We start from the raw sequence: 22543 nt of genomic DNA on the forward strand, positions 1-22543 counted from the left end.
CATGCCATAGCATCTCAATTGGATTCAGGTCAGGACTTTGACTAGGCCACTCCAAAGTCTTCATTTTGTTTTTCTTCAGCCATTCAGAGGTGGATTTGCTGGTGTGTTTTGGGTCATTGTCCTGTTGCAGCACCCAAGATCGCTTCAGCTTGAGTTGACGAACAGATGGCCGGACATTCTCCTTCAGGATTTTTTGGTAGACAGTAGAATTCATGGTTCCATCTATCACAGCAAGCCTTCCAGGTCCTGAAGCAGCAAAACAACCCCAGACCATCACACTACCACCACCATATTTTACTGTTGGTATGATGTTCTTTTTATGAAATGCTGTGTTCCTTTTACGCCAGATGTAACGGGACATTTGCCTTCCAAAAAGTTCAACTTTTGACTCATCAGTCCACAAGGTATTTTCACAAAAGTCTTGGCAATCATTGAGATGTTTCTTAGCAAAATTGAGACAAGCCCTAATGTTCTTTTTGCTTAACAGTGGTTTGCGTCTTGGAAATCTGCCATGCAGGCCATTTTTGCCCAGTCTCTTTCTTATGGTGGAGTCGTGAACACTGACCTTAATTGAGGCAAGTGAGGCCTGCAGTTCTTTAGACGTTGTCCTGGGGTCTTTTGTGACCTCTCGGATGAGTCGTCTCTGCGCTCTTGGGGTAATTTTGGTCAGCCGGCCACTCCTGGGAAGGTTCACCACTGTTCCATGTTTTTGCCATTTGTGGATAATGGCTCTCACTGTGGTTCGCTGGAGTCCCAAAGCTTTAGAAATGGCTTTATAACCTTTACCAGACTGATAGATCTCAATTACTTCTGTTCTCATTTGTTCCTGAATTTCTTTGGATCTTGGCATGATGTCTAGCTTTTGAGGTGCTTTTGGTCTACTTCTCTGTGTCAGGCAGCTCCTATTTAAGTGATTTCTTGATTGAAACAGGTGTGGCAGTAATCAGGCCTGGGGGTGGCTACGGAAATTGAACTCAGGTGTGATACACCACAGTTAGGTTATTTTTTAACAAGGGGGCAATTACTTTTTCACACAGGGCCATGTAGGTTTGGATTTTTTTTCTCCCTAAATAATAAACACCATCATTTAAAAACTGCATTTTGTGTTTACTTGTGTTATATTTGACTAATGGTTAATTGTGTTTGATGATCAGAAACATTTTGTGTGACAAACATGCAAAAGAATAAGAAATCAGGAAGGGGGCAAATAGTTTTTCACACCACTGTATATATATATATATATATATATATATATATAAGTAGATATGTATATATATATATATATATATATATATATATATATATATATATATATATATATATATATGTGAATGTATGTATGTATGTATGTATGTATATATGTATATCTATATTTATATATATATATATATGTGCATATGTATATATATGTGTATATATGTAGATATGTATATATTTATATGTATATATATATGTACTTATGTATATATATATGTAGATGTGTAAATTTGTATATGTATATATATGTATATGTGGATGTGTATATGTATGTATATATATATGTATATGTGGATAAGTGTATATGTAGATATGTATATATATGTATATGTAGATATGTGTATATGTAAATATGTATATATATGTATATATATATATATGTTTACATAACCTCTTTAACACACTACTTCTCCGCTGCGAAGCGCGGGTATTTTGCTAGTTACAGTACATATAGCGGTAACATCGGTAATTTACATTCTAGCACAGTATACAGGTTTACCTTTACATTCTTTATTTTTAGGTAATGTATTAAGCTGAGTTTGAAATTAAATTAAAGTGTTTTGGGGACATATTTAGGGTTTAAACTATAAAAATAGGCATTTTTTTAACCACATCCAAAATTCGCGGTTTTTCACAATTCGCGGTTGCTCTAGGAACGTAACCACCGCGAATTTTGAGGGAGTACTGTATATATTTCTGAATCAGCATATATATATATCTAAACCGATCTATCCAAACGGATTTATATATATCCGAACCGTTGGCTAAATATCTGAACCGGTGTATATACCTGTATATCTAAACCAGTGTATATATATCTGAACTGGCATATACTGTATGTATCTAAACCGGTCTATCTGAACGGATTTATATATATTTGACCCGGTGTATACGTATATATTTAAACTAATGTATATATATCTGAACCGGCATATACAGTCATATGAAAAAGTTTGGGAACCCCTCTCAGCCTGCATAATAATTTACTTTCAACAAAATAGATAATAGAGGTATGTCATTTCCTACGAACATCTGAGTACTGAGGTGTTTTCCGAACAAAGATTTTTTGCGAAGCAGTATTTAGTTGTAGGAAATTAAATCAAATGTGAAAAACTGGCTGTGCAAAAATTTGGCTACCCTTGTAATTTTGCTGATTTGAATGCACGTAACTGCTCAATATTACTTGCAACACCAAATTGGTTGGATTAGCTCATTAAGTTTTGAACTTCATAGACAGGTGTCCAATCAATTGCAAGTTGTGCTTCCCTTTGACTCTCCTCTGAGCAGTGACAGCATGGGATCCTCAAAACAACTCTCAAAAGATGTGAAAACAAAGATTGTTTAGTATCATGGTTTAGGGGAAGGCTACAAAAAGCTATCTCACAGGTTTAGATAGATAGATAGATAGATAGATAGATAGATAGATAGATAGATAGATAGATAGATAGATAGATAGATAGATAGATAGATAGATAGATAGATAGATAGATAGATAGATAGATAGATAGATAGATAGATAGATAGATAGATAGATAGATAGATAGATAGATACTTTATTAATCCCAAGGGGAAATTCACATACTCCAGCAGCAGCATACTGATAAAGAACAATATTAAATTAAAGAGTGATAACAATGCAGGTATACAGACAGACAATAACTTTGTATAATTTTAACGTTTACCCCCCCAGGTGGAATTGAAGAGTCGCATAGTGTGGGGGAGGTACCGATCTCCTCAATCTGTCAGTGGAGCAGGACATTGACAGCAGTCTGTCGCTGAAGCTGCTCCTCTGTCTGGAGATGATACTGTTTAGTGGATGCAGTGGATTCTCCATAATTGACAGGAGCCTGCTCAGTGCCCGTCGCTCTGCCACGGATGTCAAACTGTCTAGCTCCGTGCCTACAATAGAGCCTGCCTTCCTCATCAGTTTGTCTAGGTGTGAGGCGTCCCTCTTCTTAATGCTGCTTCCCCAGCACACCACTGCGTAGAAGAGGGCGCTCGCCACAACCGTCGGATAGAACATCTGCAGCATCTTATTGCAGATGTTGAAGGACGCCAGCCTTCTAAGGAAGTATAGTCAGCTCTGTCCTTTCTTACACAGAGCATCAGTATTGGCAGTCTAGTCCAATTTATCATCCAGCTGCACTCCCAGGTATTTATAGGTTTGCACCCTCTGCACACAGTCACCTCTGATGATCACGGGGTCCATGAGGGGCCTGGTCCTCCTAAAATCCACCACCAGCTCCTTGGTTTTGCTGGTGTTCAGTTGTAGGTGGTTTGAGTCGCACCATTTAACAAAGTCCTTGATTAAGTTCCTATACTCCTCTTCCTGCCCATTCCTGATGCAGCCCACGATAGCAGTGTCATCAGCGAACTTTTGCACGTGGTAGGACTCCAAGTTGTATTGGAAGTCCGATGTATATAGGCTGAACAGGACCGGAGGAAGTACAGTCCCCTGCGGCGCTCCTGTGTTGCTGAACACAATGTCAGACCTGCAGTTCCCGAGACGCACATACTGAGGTCTGTCTGTAAGATAGTCCACGATCCATGCCACCAGGTATGAATCTACTCCCATCTCTGTTAGTTTGTCCCTAAGGAGCATAGGTTGTATGGTGTTGAAGGCACTAGAGAAGTCTAGAAACATTTTTTTTACAGCACCACTGCCTCTGTCCAAGTAGGAGAGGGATCGGTGTAGCATGTAGATGATGGCATCCTCTGCTCCCACCTTCTCCTGGAATGTGAACTGCAGAGGGTCGAGGGCGTGGCGGACCTGTGGCCTTAGGTGGTGAAGCAGCGGCCGCTCCATGGTCTTCATCACATGTGACGTCAGAGCGACAGGCCGGAAGTCGTTCAGCTCACTAGGACGTGATATCTTTGGGATGGGGGTGATGCAAGATGTTTTCCAAAGTCTCGGGACTCTCCCCTGTTCCAGGCTCAAGTTGAAGATGCGCTCTAGAGGACTCCCCAGCTCCAACGCACACGCCTTCAGCAGTCGTGGTGATACTCCATCTGGACCCGCTGCTTTGCTGGCACAAAGTCTCCTCAGCTCTCTGTTCAGCTGTTGTAATTGTGGGTTGGGGGAACCTCTCTCCTATGCTGGTATCAGCAGAAGGATGGTTGGAGGGTGCAGTACTCTGAGGTGGGAGTGGGTTAGGGTGGTCAAACCTGTTAAAAAAGTTGTTCATCTGGTTTGCTCTCTCCACATCTCTCTCGATGGTGGCACCCTGCTTCGAGCTGCAGCCAGTGAAGATCTTCATCCCATCCCACACTTCCTTCATGCTGTAGTTCTGCAACTTCTGCTCCAGCTTTCTGCTCCTTCGCTGCCCTGAGCTGGACTCGGAGTTCCTTCTGCACGCGCTTGAGCTCATGCTGATCACTGCCTTTAAAAGCCCTTTTCTTCTGGTTCAAAAGGCCCTTGATGTCACTTGTAATTCATGGCTTGTTGTTAGCATAGCAGCGTACAGTTCTTACTGGAACTACAATGTCCATACAGAAGTTGATGTAGTCAGTAGTGCAGTCAACAACCTCCTCAATGTTCTTACTATGTGATCCCTGCAGGATATCCCAGTCTGTAGTTCCAAAACATTCTCTCAGAGCCTTCTCTGCCTCCGGGGTCCACTTCCTCAATGATCGTGTGGTTGTAGGTAGGACCCTCACTTTTGGTTTGTAGTGAGACTGAAGCAGAACCAGGTTATGATCTGCTTTCCCAAGCGCAGGCAATGGGGTGGCGCTGTATGCATCTTTAACGTTTGCATACAGTAGGTCAATAGTCCTATTTTCCCGATTTAAAGTTTAAACTGTCAGTTTCAACTGTAAGGAATGTAATCAGGAAATGGAAGGCCACAGGCACAGTTGCTGTTAAACCCAGGTCTGGCAGGCCAAGAAAAATACAGGAGTGGCATATGCACAGGATTGTGAGAATGGTTATAGACAACCCACAGATCACCTCCAAAGACCTGTAAAAACATCTTGCTGCAGATAGTGTATCTGTGCATCGTTCTACAATTCAGCACAATTTGCACAAAGAACTTCTGTATGGCAAGGCGATGAGAAGCCCTTTCTGCACTCACGCCACAAACAGAGTCGCTTATTGTAGGCAAATGCTCATTTAGAAACACCAGATTCATTTTGGAACAAAGTGCTTTGGACTGATGAGACAAAAATTGAGTTATTTGGTCGTAACAAAAAGCGCTTTCCATGGTGGAAGAAGAACACCGCATTCCAAGAAAAACACCTGCTACCTACTGTCAAATTTGGTGGAGGTTCCAACATGCTGTGGGGCTGTGTGGCTTGTTCATGGACTGTGGCCCTTGTTAAAGTCGAGGGTCAAATGAATTTAACCCAATATCAACAAATTCTTCAGGATAATGTTCAAGCATTAGTCACAAAGTTGAAGTTACGCAGGGGTTGGAAATTCCAACAAGACAATAACCCAAAACACAGTTCGAAATCTACAAAGGCATTCATGCAGAGGGAGAAGTACAATGTTCTGGAATGGCCGTCACAGTCCCCTGACTTGAATATCATCGAAAATCTATGGGATGATTTGAAGTAGGCTGTCCATGCTCGGCGGCCATCAAATTTATCTGAACTGGAGAGATTTTGTATGGAAGAATTGCCAAAAATACCTCTATCCAGAATCCAAACACTCATCAAAGGCTATAGGAGGCGTCTAGAGGCTGTTATATTTGCAAAAGAAGGCTCAACTAAGTATTGATGTAATATCTCTGTTGGAGTGCCAATGATCAACAATAATCCAAAGAATTAAGAGGGGTTCCCAGACTTTTTCATATGACTGCATATATCTAAACTGGTCTATCCGAATGGATTTATATATTTCCAAACCACTGTATATATATCTAAACCAGTGTATATGTATCTGAACCGGCATGTCTATATCCAAAGCAGTGTATATATATCTAAACCGATCTATCCGAATGGATTTATATATATCCGAACCAGTGTTTACATATTTAAACCAGTAGTTTTCAACCTTTTTCATCTCATGGCACACATAAACTAATAAGTAGAATTCTACGGCACACCAAAAAATATATTTTTTGCCGATCTGAAAAAAAAATAATTTTTTTGATTGACTTACAAAAAAGTAATGGAAATTATCGTCTTTGCTCCAAAGTGGCTTGTTAAAAAATCTTTTGGATATTGTTTATTTATGACAGTTTAAACAAAAAAGTAGTTCTCAAAATTATAAGGTGCCATACCTAACAAGAAGAGAAGGTGGTACAGGATTAGTGTCCCTTCCCTTTTCACTTTCTATTTTTTTTTTTTTTTTTTTTGTAAACTGCTTTGAGTAGTAAGAAAGGTGCTGTATAAATGTAAGGTAATATTATTGTTATTATATAGGTGTATGTGTGATCAAATTCAGCTGCTGTGTAATGGGGTATAAATAGGAACACTAGATGTGCTCGACAATAAGACGTGTTCACTGAAATAACTACATAGCACGGTACGCATGCAATACAAACATAATGCGTTTATTATTGAAGAAAAGGTTCATATAACTTGATTATATGAAATAATATTTAGTATACACATTTTTAACAAGTATAGACATGTAAACTGGTTAAAAGGCGCAAAATTATACATTGTCACACACGTGCGAGCATGGGGACATTGTGTAGACCAAGAAAAGGTAATTCTACGCCAGGCCAGGGGGTGGCGGGGTGCTCTAAAACTTCTCCTGTTATCTCTACAGACCAGCTGTGGGAAAACCTATCTGGTTCAGTGCTGATGATGCTGGTTCCAGCACCCAGAAGAATATCACTTCCGGTTCCGGCGCCCAGAAGAAAGTCACTTCCGGTGCACAGGCTGACGTCAGAAGGACATCACTTCCAGTTCCCCTACATCACTTCTGGTCTAATCCCTTAAAGCCACCATCTTTTCCATCCCTCATCAGTTCTGTTTTGGACTCAGTATTGTGAACAACTTTGTGCTATTTAATAAACCATTTGCAGCCAGGAATATTATATGGGTGGCTGCCCCAAACCTTTTCAAGTGTGTTGAGTTTGTTCCTTTTTCACAGTGGCATAGTCGGCAGGATAATGACCTCCTGGAGAGAACGGAAGTCAAACTTAAACCTAGGCTCGACACACGCTATGAATCCACAACCAAAGAAATATCAGATGGGTAAGTACTGCTCCCAAGTTGCCGAGTGGGCATCAGTCGTGGCGTGTCGGGGAAAGCTTGAGTATGCTTCGACCCATCACCCTGTTAAAGGTCCGGGGTAAAGTAAAACCGGGACCCACAAGATTGAGCATGCATCAGGGAACGCACTGAGGACTTATTATGGGCTCCCGGGTTTGGGGACTGCCCATACATATCCCACAAAGGGCAAGCCCTTTAACGAAAGTAGGAGAACCTTTTAAACCTGCCAAGGCAACAAAGAAACAGGCAATGGCTTTATGGGCTAAGGTGGTTGGTTGGCTACAACCACATGAAAGGTCCAGCTATCAAATAGCGGAGCAGGTGGCCTGCGCTTTATTGCTCCGCAGCCTGCCTAAACAAATCACCCAGCCGACCTGGGGATATACGGACATTGTTTCACTTGCCAAGGCAATAGAACACCTCATGGCAGAAACCGGATTGTGAGTATCAAAATGGGACTTGTGTGAACCACGAGACTCCCTAATACAGAGTCTCGTGGCTACAATTCAAAGCGTATTCGAGTGGAACCTGAGGCGCGTCGGCAGGGTCCACGAAGCAACGAAGGGGTCTGCGGAATGGTATGGGGGGAGGCGTGGGGTGCGCTCATTAATCCTCTGGCCTGTTCGCATACGGGAGAAGTGCTAGTTAATGGAATTAAAGTTATATCCTTGTTTGATTCTGGCAGTATCATTTCAATTGTTGCTCACCGTTTGGTGTTACCATGACAGTGGCTCAAGACTAAGACCCGGGGATGTCCGGTATTATAAAACCGCCAACTGCTACATATGTCAGGATGGAGTAGTAAAGAAGTTGACGGTGGCGGTGATGCATAATCCTCCATTCCCAGTTATATTAGGCAGAGATTGGGCAGACGTTAATAGCGGCAACACAGTCACTTCTTCCCAGAGATCACTAGGTCTAGTCACAGACACTGAATCAGCGCTCTCAACTTCCTCCACGCCGTGTATACAGCCGGCTGAGTAGCGGAGATCAGCCTCAGGTGATGACGTGGTAACATCCGGGATGGCTCAGCTAGATACATCATCAACAAGCGCTGGGACGCTCCGGGAGAAAACCTCGCCCCTTGAGGTTGAATCTGATCCTCTCACACACCTGCAGTTTCAATTTAGGCAAACCCTGGCTTCACTTAAAAGGGAGCAGTGGAACGAAGAGTCCCTTAAATTTGCAAAGAATGCAGTCGTTCTGATAGATGGCCAATGCACCTTGCCACAGGGTTCTCACTTTGTGTTAAATAATGACCTGTTGTACTGGGTGGCAGAACATAAGGGGGAGGTGAGATCACTGTTGTTAACCCCACATATTTATCTGCAGCAAGTATGTGAATTGGCTCATGCCCATCTCTTAGGAGCCCATTTGGGGGCTGAGAAAACACTTGAACGAGTTAAGTTCAGATATTATTGGCCAGGAATAAACAAGGAGGTCTGACGATTCTGTACTTTGTGTCCAGAATGTTAGATTCATCAGATTCCTAGAAGGGACTGTGCTCCTCTTATTCCTCCGCTCCTTATTGATATCCCATTTGAAAGGGTCGGCATTGATCTCATAGGACCCCTTGAGTCCTCACTGCGTGGCCATAAATATATTTTGGTTATGGTAGATTATGCCTCTCGATTTTCAGAGGCTGTTCCCTTGCTCTCAGCAACCTCTAAAATAATTGCACGGGGAATTACTAGGGATATGTTCCCTCATGTAGGGATTCCAAAAGAGGTTCTAACAGACCAAGGAACTCCCTGCACTTCGGAAACATTAAGGGAAGTTGCTAAGTTACTACAAATTACACATCTTAAAACATTGATCTACCACCCATAAACAGATGGGCTGGTAGAACGATTTAAACAAACGCTTAAGCAGATTTTACGCAAGGTAGTTAGCGAGGATGGATGTAATTGGGATCAGTTACTCTCCCTTGTGTTATTTGCATATAGGGAAGTGCCATAGACCTCTATGGGCTATTCTCCTTTTGAACTTTTATATGGTAGACAACCCCAGGGTCTACTAGATATGCTAAAAGAAGGGTGGGAAGAAGAGGTTCTTCCCTCCTCCAATATATTAGAATATATTGCACAATTATGCGATAGATTGGCAAAAATTAGACCTGTACTAAAAGAACATTTGGAAAAAGCCCAAGCAGCACAGGCACAATATTACAATCAGAACACCACCCTTCAGGGATTTATCCCAAGGAATCGTGTGATGGTGCTTGTACCTACTTCCCATTCCAAATCATTGGCACATTGGCAAGGTCCTTAAGGAACGAAAAGGGCTTGTTGATTATTTGGTTAAACAACCAAATCGTCGACACAGCGATCGTATTTATCATGTAAATTTGCTGAAACCATGGAAGGATAGGGAGATTGAGCTTCCCACCGGTCAGCTATGCCCCTTTTCAAAGAAAATCAGACCCTTAATTTCGGACCTGATTTGACTTGGCAGCAGCGACAGGAGCTGGAAACAGCCATCTTGTCGTTCCCAGAAGTAGTAAATGAACAACCTGGTCGCACTGCACTAATCGAGCATGACATCATTACTGACCCAGGAGTGATTGTTCGAGAACTCCCATATCTGCTTCCCAAAGCAAAAAAGACTGAAATGGAGTTGGAAATTAGAGAGATGCTGGATCTGGGGGTAACTGAAGAGAGGTACAGCCCATGGTTCAGTCCAATCATCTTAGTTCCAAAATCTGATGGATTGTGGAAGTTCTGTAATGACTTCCAATGACTCAATCTGGTATCCAAATTTGCCTCTTCTCGAACGGTTAGGTAATGCTCAATATCTAACTATCCTTGATATGACTAAAGGGTACTGGCAAATTCCCTTAACGAGTTCCGCCAAAGAAAAAAACGCATTTAGTACACCCAGTGGACACTGACAATACACGGTCCTCCATTTGGTTTACATGGGGCACCAGTGACAATTCAACGTCTGGTGGACACACTGTTACGGCCCCACAATTCATATAGTGATGCCTACCGGCACCTGGAAGGATCATGTACGGAAGGTTACAGCTGTTCTCTTAACACAAGAGGGACTTCGGATCAATCCGAAGAAGTGTTTCTTCGGACTGAAAGAACCCAAATATTTAGGCTATCTGGTGGGAGGAGGTACAGTGATGCCGCAGTGGTCTAAAATTGATGCCATAATTAAATGGCCCCATCTGATAACTAAGAGGCAGATACAGGCTTTCCTGGGGTTAGTGAATTACTACCACCAATTTGTTCCTCGCTTCTCAGAGGGGGCTACACCCCTTACTGATTTAACAAAGAAAGGGGCTCCCCTTAAAGTGGTTTAGGATGACAAAACTGAAGCTGCATTTTGTCACTTAAAAATGGCCCTTACGTCAGCACCTGTGATGAAAACACGTAACTTTTCTTTTCCTTTAATCCACCAGACCGATGTATCGGACACAGGACTCAGTGCCACGTTGAACCAATGCATCGATGGTGCTGAACACCCTTTGATGTATCTGAGCAGGAAACTGCTAGATCGGGGTACCAGGTATGCAGCAGTGGAAAGGGAAGCCTTAGCGATTAAGTGGGCTGTGACACAATTGTGATACTACCTTTTGGGAAGAGAGTTTTCTCTGGTGATGGACCATGCTGCTTTACAGTGGATGGCTCTACATTGGTAGTCTAATCCTCTTGTCACTCGGTGGTTTCTAGAATTTCACCCTTACAGATTCAGAGTCACTTATCATCGAGGGGCTTTCTAAGCCAATGCCGATGCCCTCTCCTGTATCTACGACCTCTCGGTTCAGACTGCCTGACCTGATGGGTCTGGGCTAAGGAGGGGTGGTCCTGTCATACACGTGCGCTTAGGAGGCAGTTAACAAGCCCTGAGGTGAGTGATATAATACAAGATAAGGGGTTGATTTGGGGTACTGATGTCTCTCTCTCTCTGTCTCTAGAGAGCAAAAGAAGATAAACAATAAAAACACTCACTCACCGACAAAACTTTCAGTATCAGAAAATGGCTCCTTACAGACCACTACATCTGTGATGACATCACCTCCAGCTCCACAGGATGACATCACAAATGGTCCAACTTTGGTGACGTCACTCCCGGCCCACTGTGATGACATCACTTTCCAGTCCACCCATGATGTCACTTCCGGCTCATCGTGATGACACTACTTCCAGTCCACCCTTGATGACGTCACTTCCAACTTCCGTTAATGTCACTTCCAGTTTTTTCATCATTTCCTGCCAACTCATTTCCTGCAGCCATTTTGTATAAAAACGATCGTTCAACTTCTGTACTCTGTCATCTGTTTAGTTTTTCTTTCACCCAATGTTGACCCAATTTTGCTTCAATTACACATGGCAATTCCCCAACTCTTTTTTGTAGCTTCTGCGTGCTTTATTCTTATTATAAGACATACACACAAACATTCACTTTTTTAACTCACTGTGCTGTTGTTCTCGATAGCAGTGAAAACTGCAACCCTCAAAGTGTCCTATGGATTTCAATGATATAACGTGGGTACGCTAAGGTGTGATTGTTTCATTATTTTGTGCTTGCATACTGTCACATGCATGAGCTTTGCAGGCAGCTTAAGGGTTCTTGTAATGGTAGTTACCTGCCAAACCAGGGGTTGATGTTGTGTTCTAATGCCTTCTTTCTTCCTCCCACTACAGAACAGAAAATTGACGGCCATTCCACGGCTGACGTCACTTCTGTTTCTGCCCTTCTGGCCCCTCATCTATCTGCCTGCAATCCCTATGATCAGAAATTCTGTCATTTTCTGTCAGTTCTGTATCAGACTCCCATCTGAAAAGACGTAACTCTAATCTTATAATTTAACACATGCTTTGTCAGTACACACATAGCTTCTTGAGTCTGCATTCTTTAGGCATTTTCACACTTAACGATCCATTTGATTTGCACTGGATCAGAAAATGAAATTACCTTGTTTTAATTTCCAGTTAGTTCAGTTGCATTTCACACAGCAAACTTTCAAGCGAACCATAACATAACAATAAACACCCTGTTGGCATGACATGGATTTCTTTCATTGGGCAGAAACATTTTTTCCTAGGAAAAATCATCATGAAGGGTCAACAAGAGCTGTATTTGTGAGCCACAGCATTTACAATAATTATGTGGATTATGTGGATTGTTTACCAAACACAGCTCTGTGAACAGAATGCCTGTTATCTGATAACAAGAATAGTACATGAAAATTAAGCATACCTCACATGCCACAGAAGGGAAACATTTCATCTTGGTGACTCTACCAGAAGATGCCAAGCTCTGGTGAGTGTGTACAGTTATTTGACCGTTTTATTGCCATTTAGACAGTAGGTAAAACAGATCATTTCACTGTATAATGTTGCGTATTAATTCTTATATAGCTTACTATATGATTGCAATGACTATTTAATTTATCTCCATCACATGTTTAGTATCTTCAGATCTCTGAATAGTTACAGTATTAAAAAATATTCATTTATTATCCAAGTTATCCACGGTATCTAAGTTTATGTGCCTCCAGTGTTCGAATCATGCCAGAAGACTGGAAGGAAGATGCCCCAGCTGTGTGCATCTTTTTTGTGGTATAAGATATGGGGGTTTAAATGTTGGTCACACATAGTATTTGTTTCTTGCTACCTTAGTTTTTATTTTTTTTTGTGACAAATGCTATCAGATTGTAAGAGAGTGAGATAAAGAGGTTCAGTAGCTGAATCAGGTGCTAGAATTGATGTGATTGACTGGTACTTTGGATTTGTGTGTATGTGTATATTTATGTTTATGCTCCAATTGCTTAAATACCAGCGGTAATAGTGTAGCATGGCAGCTACTGTTTGCACAAATGTTTACCATAAAGCTTAGCATCTCCTGTAGTTAGATTGACCCTGTGTCAGATCACATTCGTACATCATGGGAACCACTTTAAGGTTCCCTTGCTACTAGTGGCAGAAAAAGATATGAACAGCAGCAAAGATTTTGGGGGAAGAGCTGAAGCAGCACTTATCTATTATATAGTGCCTTTGAAGTCTTTATTATGTAGTACCTTTCATGCTCTTGTGGTCTTCATCATAGAGTTAATGAACATCTTGGTATGTCTAATACCACACAAATCCAGGCCCAAATGTATTATACCCTTTCCATCATGCTGCGCAATCTGATGCCAGCTTTCCCATTTCTACTGTGCTCCAAACCTCAGTCCGTGACAGTTCCCTTATTCTTCCCATAACTTGCCCTATAGATGTGCAAAAGAACAGATGTACCTTCCACCCAAATTTTTTACTACACCTGTCTCTAAACTGTCCAATCCCCTGCCCAGTATCCCATTCTGCCAAAAGCTACACCATAAAGTCCGTACCCCCAGCTCCGTAATATTCCAATAACATGGACTTCCATCTGTCCTATAATACACCCATAGCATAAATCCAATTCAAATCTTATTCTGCCTTTGTTAAGAGAGTACCCAGTCCTTGGCCATTTTCACTCTATTCCATAAATCCACATCATGCAATCACTAGTCCTCTGATTTTTCTCTAGTTTTGCATCCCAGTTTATCATTTACCACACCCACAGAGTCACTCCCACCTTAATTTTAATCTACACTTGCTGTGAGTCCTATAAACATTTGCCAAGCTTACCTCACCTAGGCACAAATTCACATTGTAAGATCAAAAGACCCCCAACTCTTAAAACACAACTCATCTCCAACTGATCTTGTACCAAACCCAGAGGACAAGTCCAACCCAAATCTTATTGTGCCCTTACAATCAGGATAACTATATTTCATGGAACATAAATGTTGCCCTCTTTTTCTTTAGGCCTGAAAATTTCTCAATTACTTTTTGATAAAACTGAGTCATTTCTCTAAGCCTGACAAAAAAAAATAGCCTCATACTATTGTTTAGATCAGTGTTTCCCAACCTGTTTTTCTGTAGTGGAACACTTTTAGTAACCAAAATCATTCTAAGGCACACTACTATTTTATTAACCACAAACACATACATATCTCCATGGTCAACTGCCAGAAGGGACGGGGCTTCCAGAGAAGTTGGTAAAAAGGGAGCTTCAAGATCAGCATTCACGGACACAGTGCTTAATGAGCACTTTGGTGGCATCTCCAAGCTGCTTCACCTCTCTGCCCACCCCTCTCTGCCTCAAATGTCAACTTGTAAGCTATCTGTCCACCAGACCTATGAGGATCGCTACTCACCCCACACCCAGGGCAGATGGACTCCAGTAGCCAGCAGACATGTCTGAAGTGCTGTAACACGGCAATGGTGAAGCTGCTTTTATGCCAGCTTCTCCACATAGACCTATGCTCCTCAGACAGGTCTTGACCACCCGCAGAGCTTGTCACTCTCAGGTTCAGACCCAAGTGTGTTACAGTATTATTTCCACGGCACACCTAGGTAGCTCTCACAGCGTACCACTGTGCCACGGCACACTTTTTGAAAAACTGGTCGAGACGACTGCAGCTACGTTCATGCTACTTGCATTTCTCAGAAAGATGTTTTAGGTCTCGTACCCCATCATTGTTCACAACACTTTGGTACCGACACTTTGAAATAGCAAACAGAGAAAGCAAAAAAGGCATTACTTACTCCACATCCACTTAGCCAACTCCGTTTGTCAAAAGAAGAGTGGGGAAAAGTCTGTGTGTAAGCTCATCATCAATCAGTTATCTGATGCTGAATTCTTAAGTCAGGTCGGTCAAGCCCAAGTTCCTTTACCTTCTTTGTTGATGACTTTGAAACAAAGTTCATTCCTTTTTGTTTAACAATGTGGTTTAGATGGTAAATAATTTACTTTACCTCTTTTATGTGTATTTACGTCTTGTCATTATGCAGGATATTTTTTCATCATTTATAAAATAGTGCCAAACATCATTACAAGTGGTTCAGGAGCATTCCAGTCTAGAGTTAAAATACTAGAAAAATGTTTAGGTATGAATGGGCCTCTATTCCTGATTACTATCATTATCATTTAATGACCAATCACCAGGTAAAATTCATGAAAATTAAGTTTACTATTCCTCTAATCGTTTTTTTTTTTTTTTTTTAAGAAGAAATTCCAGAGCTGAGATTATTTGCTCTTCAAATGTGGTTACTGAAAGAATTTCAGGTGCTAGTTAGACAGTGTAATAAATTGCAGTGTTTGAGACTTTTAGTGCATTTTTGAGTCATGAGTTCCTGATTTCCTCATGTTTGCACACTTGTCCCTTCTTTTCTTTGTACTGAATGCCTTATATGCTACTCTCCTGCTTAAAGATAAACACAAATTGTGAATGGTTTAATAAAAATAATTTTTACAATGTTTGCTATGCTTTTCATTTTAACTTTAGGCTTTTTATATTTTTTGTCTTAACTTTCCTCATGAGGATAATATTAAAATATGCTATTACTTTCTCTTTTTGTGCTTTACTAAAACTCAAAAACTGATGAATACCAGAATTTCAATATACTGTATTTCTATACATTCTACGTTCATTTTTTATGTTAACTATCTTAAATATTGGTGAAATATTTTTCTTTATCTCATTTGATTGATGTTAACTCAGTGTATTTTATGTAAGTACATGCCTTTCAGAATAAGTTAGCATTGTGAAATGCAAAACATTAATTGTAATTTGGTTCTTTCCCGAACACTTCCTAGACCATCTAAAAACACAACTGGAGCCATCCAAGAAATTTTTCTAAATCTTTGATGGGCCACCATCAAGTTGTTGATAAAATGCAGTGGACTATTGTGAAGGCTCCTTTTCTTTCATCTGAACAATTTGTGGACAGAATGATTATGCAAAAGGGGAGTGTATAACACTGAGACCAGCTGACTCATTAGCATTTATAAATGACCTGGTTCTTTAAGGTATAGTAAAGTGTTAAGTGTTGGAAAAGGAAGCAATTGCTAATTTTGGGTTTAACTAAGCATAAAACAAAGTCACCTTCAAGTCATTTCAATTCAGATTATTGCCATTGTACCTTACAACAGTGGTTTTCAACTTAGTCCTGGAGACTCCATGTGGCTGCATTTTTTCATCAATCAAATTCTGCTTCAAAAGGACTACTTTCTTAATTCATTTTTTCCAGGTTATTGGAATGTAGCAACCAATCATGTATGTTACATGGAGAAAATTGAATACTTTCACTCTTATTTTTATCTTCATCATGATGATTTTTACTTCAAGTTCCAAGGTATTCTGATTATTTAAGCTATTATTTACTAATAAGCAGTTTATTAAGTTTGACACTGAAGTAGCTGTAGCCTTTCAGCATTCAATGATGTTTGTTTATTCCACTCATCATTAATTGGTACATTAATAGGTAAATGACAAATTATTGTTCAAGAGATGGGAAAACATAGCTGTGATTGGGATAAGGGACACATTCACTAGACTAGAGTGTTCCTGAATGGCTTGTATGGTTATTTGTTATCATTTTGACACTATTCATATTTAAGCATCTAGATGCTGTATTATATTTATATTAACACCCCATTATGTGTTTAAGCTGTAAATTGTTGCTGATGGAAAGTATTTATTCGACTGTTGAAAACAAATGTCTAGTCAAAGAATCAGTTTACATTGGTAACCAGGCAGATGGCTTTAGGTCACGTACAATGGCTTTATAGACAAAAATACACAAATTCAAGACTCATTATATGGTTTATTCAATTGCAGCTTTTTTATTTTTATGTTTACCACTGCCCCTGTAAACAATATGTTAACACATATGTCCTTTCCCAACTCAAGGAGCTGGTATTAGAAACTTGCTTCATTAAACAAGTAAACAAAGCTGAGGGGGTGACTTGTGATGTATTGAGCTGTGCTCTTGTTTCTAGAGCCAGTTCAGTTACAAAGAAAGCAAACTTTCAGTCAGAGAGAAGTCAGAGAAAGGCTAAAGATGCACAAGTCGCATATCTAAAATAACCCATATAAGAGATTGATTTTCTAATTAAAGCAGTTCTTCCCTGGGCCGGAGCTCTTGTGTCTTGCAGTCTGTTCATGGATCTTATGGGCTCACTCTTCTGCTGCTCAACAGCCCTGAAGACAACACTTTTGAATTTTTTTAATTCTAGTAAGACAGAAACGGAGCCTAATGTCTCTTGAAGTTTATTATATTTACCATTCATTTCTGAAATACTCTAATATTGTTTCTATAGGTTTTCTACAAAGTGTGATTAAGAGGACTAGTCTAAGTTTTATTTTGGCAACACTAAACATAATACAGGAGAAATTCCTGCCCTCTACAATGCTGAATATACTTCCTCTTCAGTACTGTAATCACCAAGAATAAAAGCACTAAAGAAGAAAAAGACATTCTGGACATACAATAATTACTCCACAACCCACAACATTGTGACAAGAAATGATCTCAGTCATATTTTCCCTGAAAAATGCTTCTTTGAAAATGATTGAAAAATACTTGAAAAATGCTGGAAAATGCTTCATAATCACCTGAAAAATACACAAACAATTGCCTAAAAACTTTGTAAAACACCATTGAAAATGTGAATTATACCAAACAAACACTGGAAGTTTACAACATTCAAGTGTGAATGGGATCTAAGGTACAAAGAGATGAAACAGTCTAGAAACAACCTGAAATTGCAACTAGTAAACTCTAAATTTCAAAAACAACAAATGATATTCCAAACTATAGTAAGGAAAAGAACAGGAAAATTTTATCAGCCACAGCTTCAAAAATGACAAACAAAGAATGCCATGCTTGGAAGTAAGGTGTATCCAAAATCTTGGACAACCAGGAAGTGCATAATAACACTGACCTTTATAGTATTGTAGTGATGACATCACGTGGTGTGCATTCCCACCTGTCCTCTATGGTAATGTGGTAGCAGCCACAAACGGAACTCCAGAAAATGGCAGTGTATAAATAACAAAACGCCATCACAGGAAGAATTTTAACAAAACTGAAAAAAATAGCCACACAGACAACACAAATAGGTTTGCCTTCATAAAAAGGAGAGTTAAGCTTTTAAAGCTTTGGTGAAAATACCTATATTTCTATATTTCATATATGTGAATTTCACAACACTACATTTCTTTTTAATCCAAAATAAGAAAATAAAAATAGACCAGTCATTTAATAGATTAAGTACAGATAAAATACCCCACTGTTTCTGAAAATGGTTGAAATAAAAAGCTGCCACCTTAGAATGAAAAGAGAAACACTGCCTTACGGTACAATATAAAGTAATTTGCTGGTCCCTCTGATGCTAAAACATAAAAAAAACAATAATACATTTCATAATACAACAAAACAACAGGTAAAAAATACTAAAAATAGAATAAAACATAAAACTGAACAACAACAAATTATATAGTAAGTCAAAATAATTAAAAATATCATCTAAAAATGGAATGTGTATCAGAAAAAGTACTAATTATATGGTACAGGTAATATTGCTAGAATATGACATTAAATCTGTAATTTAAACTGCCTTATGTAAACACTTGTACCACCATAGGGTGAGTCTTTGTCACAAATAAAGCAGACAGTTGTGTTAACCTGTGTGTAAAAACTGTCTGCAGGTCTTCTGGTGCAGCATCAACTTCTGAACAGCAAGGGGGGCCTTTTCATAAATGATATGTATTGTGTTTCCGCTTGTCAGTATGCTCTAAACAATCAACCATCAGTTTTCTATTTAATAATTGATGTTTTAGAAATAGACAGTGGCATTGGAAGGTGGGAGGATTCAGAGGTTTAAGCCCCTGATCTTTTAGTCTCATATATACACAAACAATTGCGGCAAGCTCCCCTGGTCTTCTCGCCCACTGCATAAAATTCATAATCTCATTATTCAATTATTTTCCAAGTCCTTACTTATTTATAATATTTTAATGGATTACTATGTTTTAACTAATATTACTACCTAGATGGGGAACTTATTTCAGTTCCTTTTCTCCTTTCTTAGGTTAATATTAATACTGATTTTATGCTAGCATTAGTCATTTTGTATTAACAAATATTTTCCAATTGCTAATTTTTGGATACTACTATTTGGTATACTTTCACAAATGTCAAGTTTAAGAAAATTGAACAACAATTAGTCACAGACTCTTCACCACTAATACACATCAGTCAAAGCCATTTTATTTCACTTGAATTGCAATTTTCTGTGTATGAAAGCTGTTGAACCACCACAAATGTATGTGTGTTCCGTTTTTAAGTCCAATGTGAAGTTCTTTTAGAAAGCACACATGTAGTCTGCTAACATATGTAATTGCATTCTGTTATAGCTATTACTTTTGAATATGATTAATTTTTACAAAATCTATTTAAAAAATAAAAATATGAGAAATAAGTGAAGCCATTCGGATTATAATTTTCAGCATTTTATTGTATTAAAATATACTTTTATTTATTAAATACTTTGTGATGGTACATGTTGTAAATAGTGTTTTGTAAAATAAAGAATAAGTGACCAATTGATGGCTTTGAAGGAGTAATATTGTGTGCATAAGTGCATAGAAGTAACACTGTTACATTTTTAAGATACAAGTCATTTATGTATTGTGTTGCAGTTTATCCCATGATTGTTCTCAAAAAACTACAGTGATCTCTTAAGTTAGCACCTTATGGTACACATTAAGGTTTTTTAAGATAACTTCTCGTAGAGCACAACCCAGACATTACTTTAGATAAGGATACATAATGACAGATTCAACAGCTTACAGCTTAATACAGTTTAAGCTTGTAGGATAACATACACATTTTAGCAGAGTAAAGAAAGGTTTTATGATAATGGTGCAATGACATAGGAGAAGATAGATCTTGACAACATTACATAAAAAGCAAATGTGTATAACTCACATTTCATATATCAGCATACTGAATTGACAACATTGTCATCATGATTTATGCAGAAAAGGTGGATCCAAAACTTGTTTGGAATAATTAAAACAGTATAGCTGATATTCTAACACTCTCAGTTTACTTTAGGCCATTTAATGTGGCAAAGAGTCACTCAGGTGTTATTTTAAGGAAGATCAAGATACTTTCCAAATTGTTAACTCCAGTATCATTCTTGTCTTTCTAACATGCTATAACAATATATATTTTACTAATTTACCATCACTAATTGATGCTCCAAAGTACAGGTGGGAAGACTGTAAAATATCATTATAGAATAGCTCTTTGGGATTCAACAAATGAATACTTTTAATGGAGTAAAACAGAATTTGAAAAAAAAAGTTTTTTAATGTTGCTCTTACTGTCACCACTTTGGCTCTGTTTACTTTAGGGCTGTCATGATACTGAAATTCACACTTTGAAAAGTATCCATATTTGGTAACTTCTTTGTTGGGGAGGGGTAAGTATGCAGAAAATATCAAAATTTCTCATTCAAAAAACACTAAAAAAAAATTTTAAAAAATAAAGATAACTAGATTCTCCTTTAGAAGTGCACGTATTCAAAGGCCTCTAAAATTGCTACACATTCAAAAGTCAATAAATAGTTGAAAAATTAATATTAATGAAAGCAGTATTTTTCCTGAGGTAGTGAACTTGTCAGCAGTGTGATGGCACCCTGCCCGTGGTTTGTTTTCTGCCTTGAGCTCTGTGTTGGCTGGGATTGGCTCCAGCAGACCCCCGTGACCCTGTAGTTAGGATATAGCGGGTTGGATAATGCATGGATGGATGGATGGATAGTGAACTTGTTCAAAAGCTTTTTATCTTGCAATGGATTTACAAAGCAGTAAAATCCAAGTTGCCAAAGTAGAGCAGGGCTTGCCAAATATTTTTCTTGAATAACATGTAAATCACTTGTAAACCAAGTCTGTTTTTACATCTAGTTAATTTGGTTCATTTCTTTTGTATTTTGGAGCACCTTCCCTCATAGCTGAGGTTTACTTAAGTAGATGTGAACATGCCTATCACACTCTGTTGGCTAAAACAAGCAGATCAAGACCCTTAGGAAAGGGTGGTCTTGGTGTGGTAGCAGGCAGTGGTGGTATGTAATGAGGGGGGCCACCCCCCACCCAAATATTTTAAAAACTGTACTTAAATTAATTATGTATTGTGAAATAGTCATGAAATATATTTATTTGCATTATGTGCCTGGTGTCAGCACATGTCAACATCCATTAAAAATTGGTTCCGACTTGTATTTGTTAAATTTTTGTGTAATTTCCTATACATTCTGAGTGAAGGACACCAGCCATATGTAAGTGTGTAAGTCCTTGATCTTTTGGAAAGCAGGTAACCTGAGGCTGTCCTTTAATTGCTTGCTTTCAGATTTTTCCAGGGACGCATCTCTATCTCCTGGCAATGAATTGGTATTGTTTTAGGTTTTTTTAATCTAATATGATTGGACAATCGTCAACACACTATTTTGTGTTGAACTTAATGGTTCACAGTACACACCTGCTATTAACATAACTATAGACGAGCAAGAGCGACTTTATTGAGATGGCAACTTCAAATGGAACTTCAGAAATCAAAGTAGGTTTGGCTATTTCTTTAATGAAACACAACTTCACAAAATTGTTCACTTGAAGAAAAAAAGAAGATTTTATGAGACTTACGAATTCAACAGATGGCAAGTGATCAAGGATGTACTTACACACAGACTTTTTCCCGCTCTTGTTATGACAAATGGAGTTGGTTTACTGGATGTAGTGTAAGTAATGCTTTTTTGTCTCTTCCTGTTTTCTATTTGCAAAGTGTCAGTTCCGAAGCGTTGTGGACAACAACGAGAGTATGAAACCTAAAACATCTTTCTGAAAATTGCAAGTAGTATAAAAGAAGCCACAATCATCTAGACCAGTTTTTCAACAAGTGTACCATGGCACAGTGGTGAATTGTGAGAGCTACCCAGGTGTGCCGTGCAAATAATAGTGTAGCACACTTGGGTCTCAACCAGAGAGGGACAAACTTCGCAGGTGGCAGAGACCTGTCTGAGGAGGATAGGTCTACCTGGAGAAGCTGGCATAAACGTATCTCTACCATCGCCATGTTAGAGCACTTCCAACGTGTTTGCTGGCTACTAAAGTTCATCTGCCTTGGGTATGTGGTCACCAGGGAGCCTCACAGGGATGGTGACTAGCAGGCATACAATTTTCCTCTAAGGCAGAGACGGAAAATTAAAGGGGGGAAGTGGCTTGGAGATGCCACCAAAG

At 39.3% G+C, this 22543-nt stretch overlaps 1 protein-coding gene across 4 annotated transcripts in view; it reads right to left on the reverse strand.

Moving 5' to 3' along the window:
• Positions 1–22543, reverse strand: part of LOC114653535 (receptor activity-modifying protein 3-like) — a 202468-nt gene that overhangs the window by 88296 nt on the left and 91629 nt on the right. The gene's annotated exons all lie outside the window — the stretch shown is intronic.

Source organism: Erpetoichthys calabaricus, chromosome 6, assembly GCF_900747795.2.
Source record: "Erpetoichthys calabaricus chromosome 6, fErpCal1.3, whole genome shotgun sequence".
In the NCBI taxonomy this organism is placed as follows: Eukaryota; Metazoa; Chordata; class Cladistia; order Polypteriformes; family Polypteridae; genus Erpetoichthys; species Erpetoichthys calabaricus.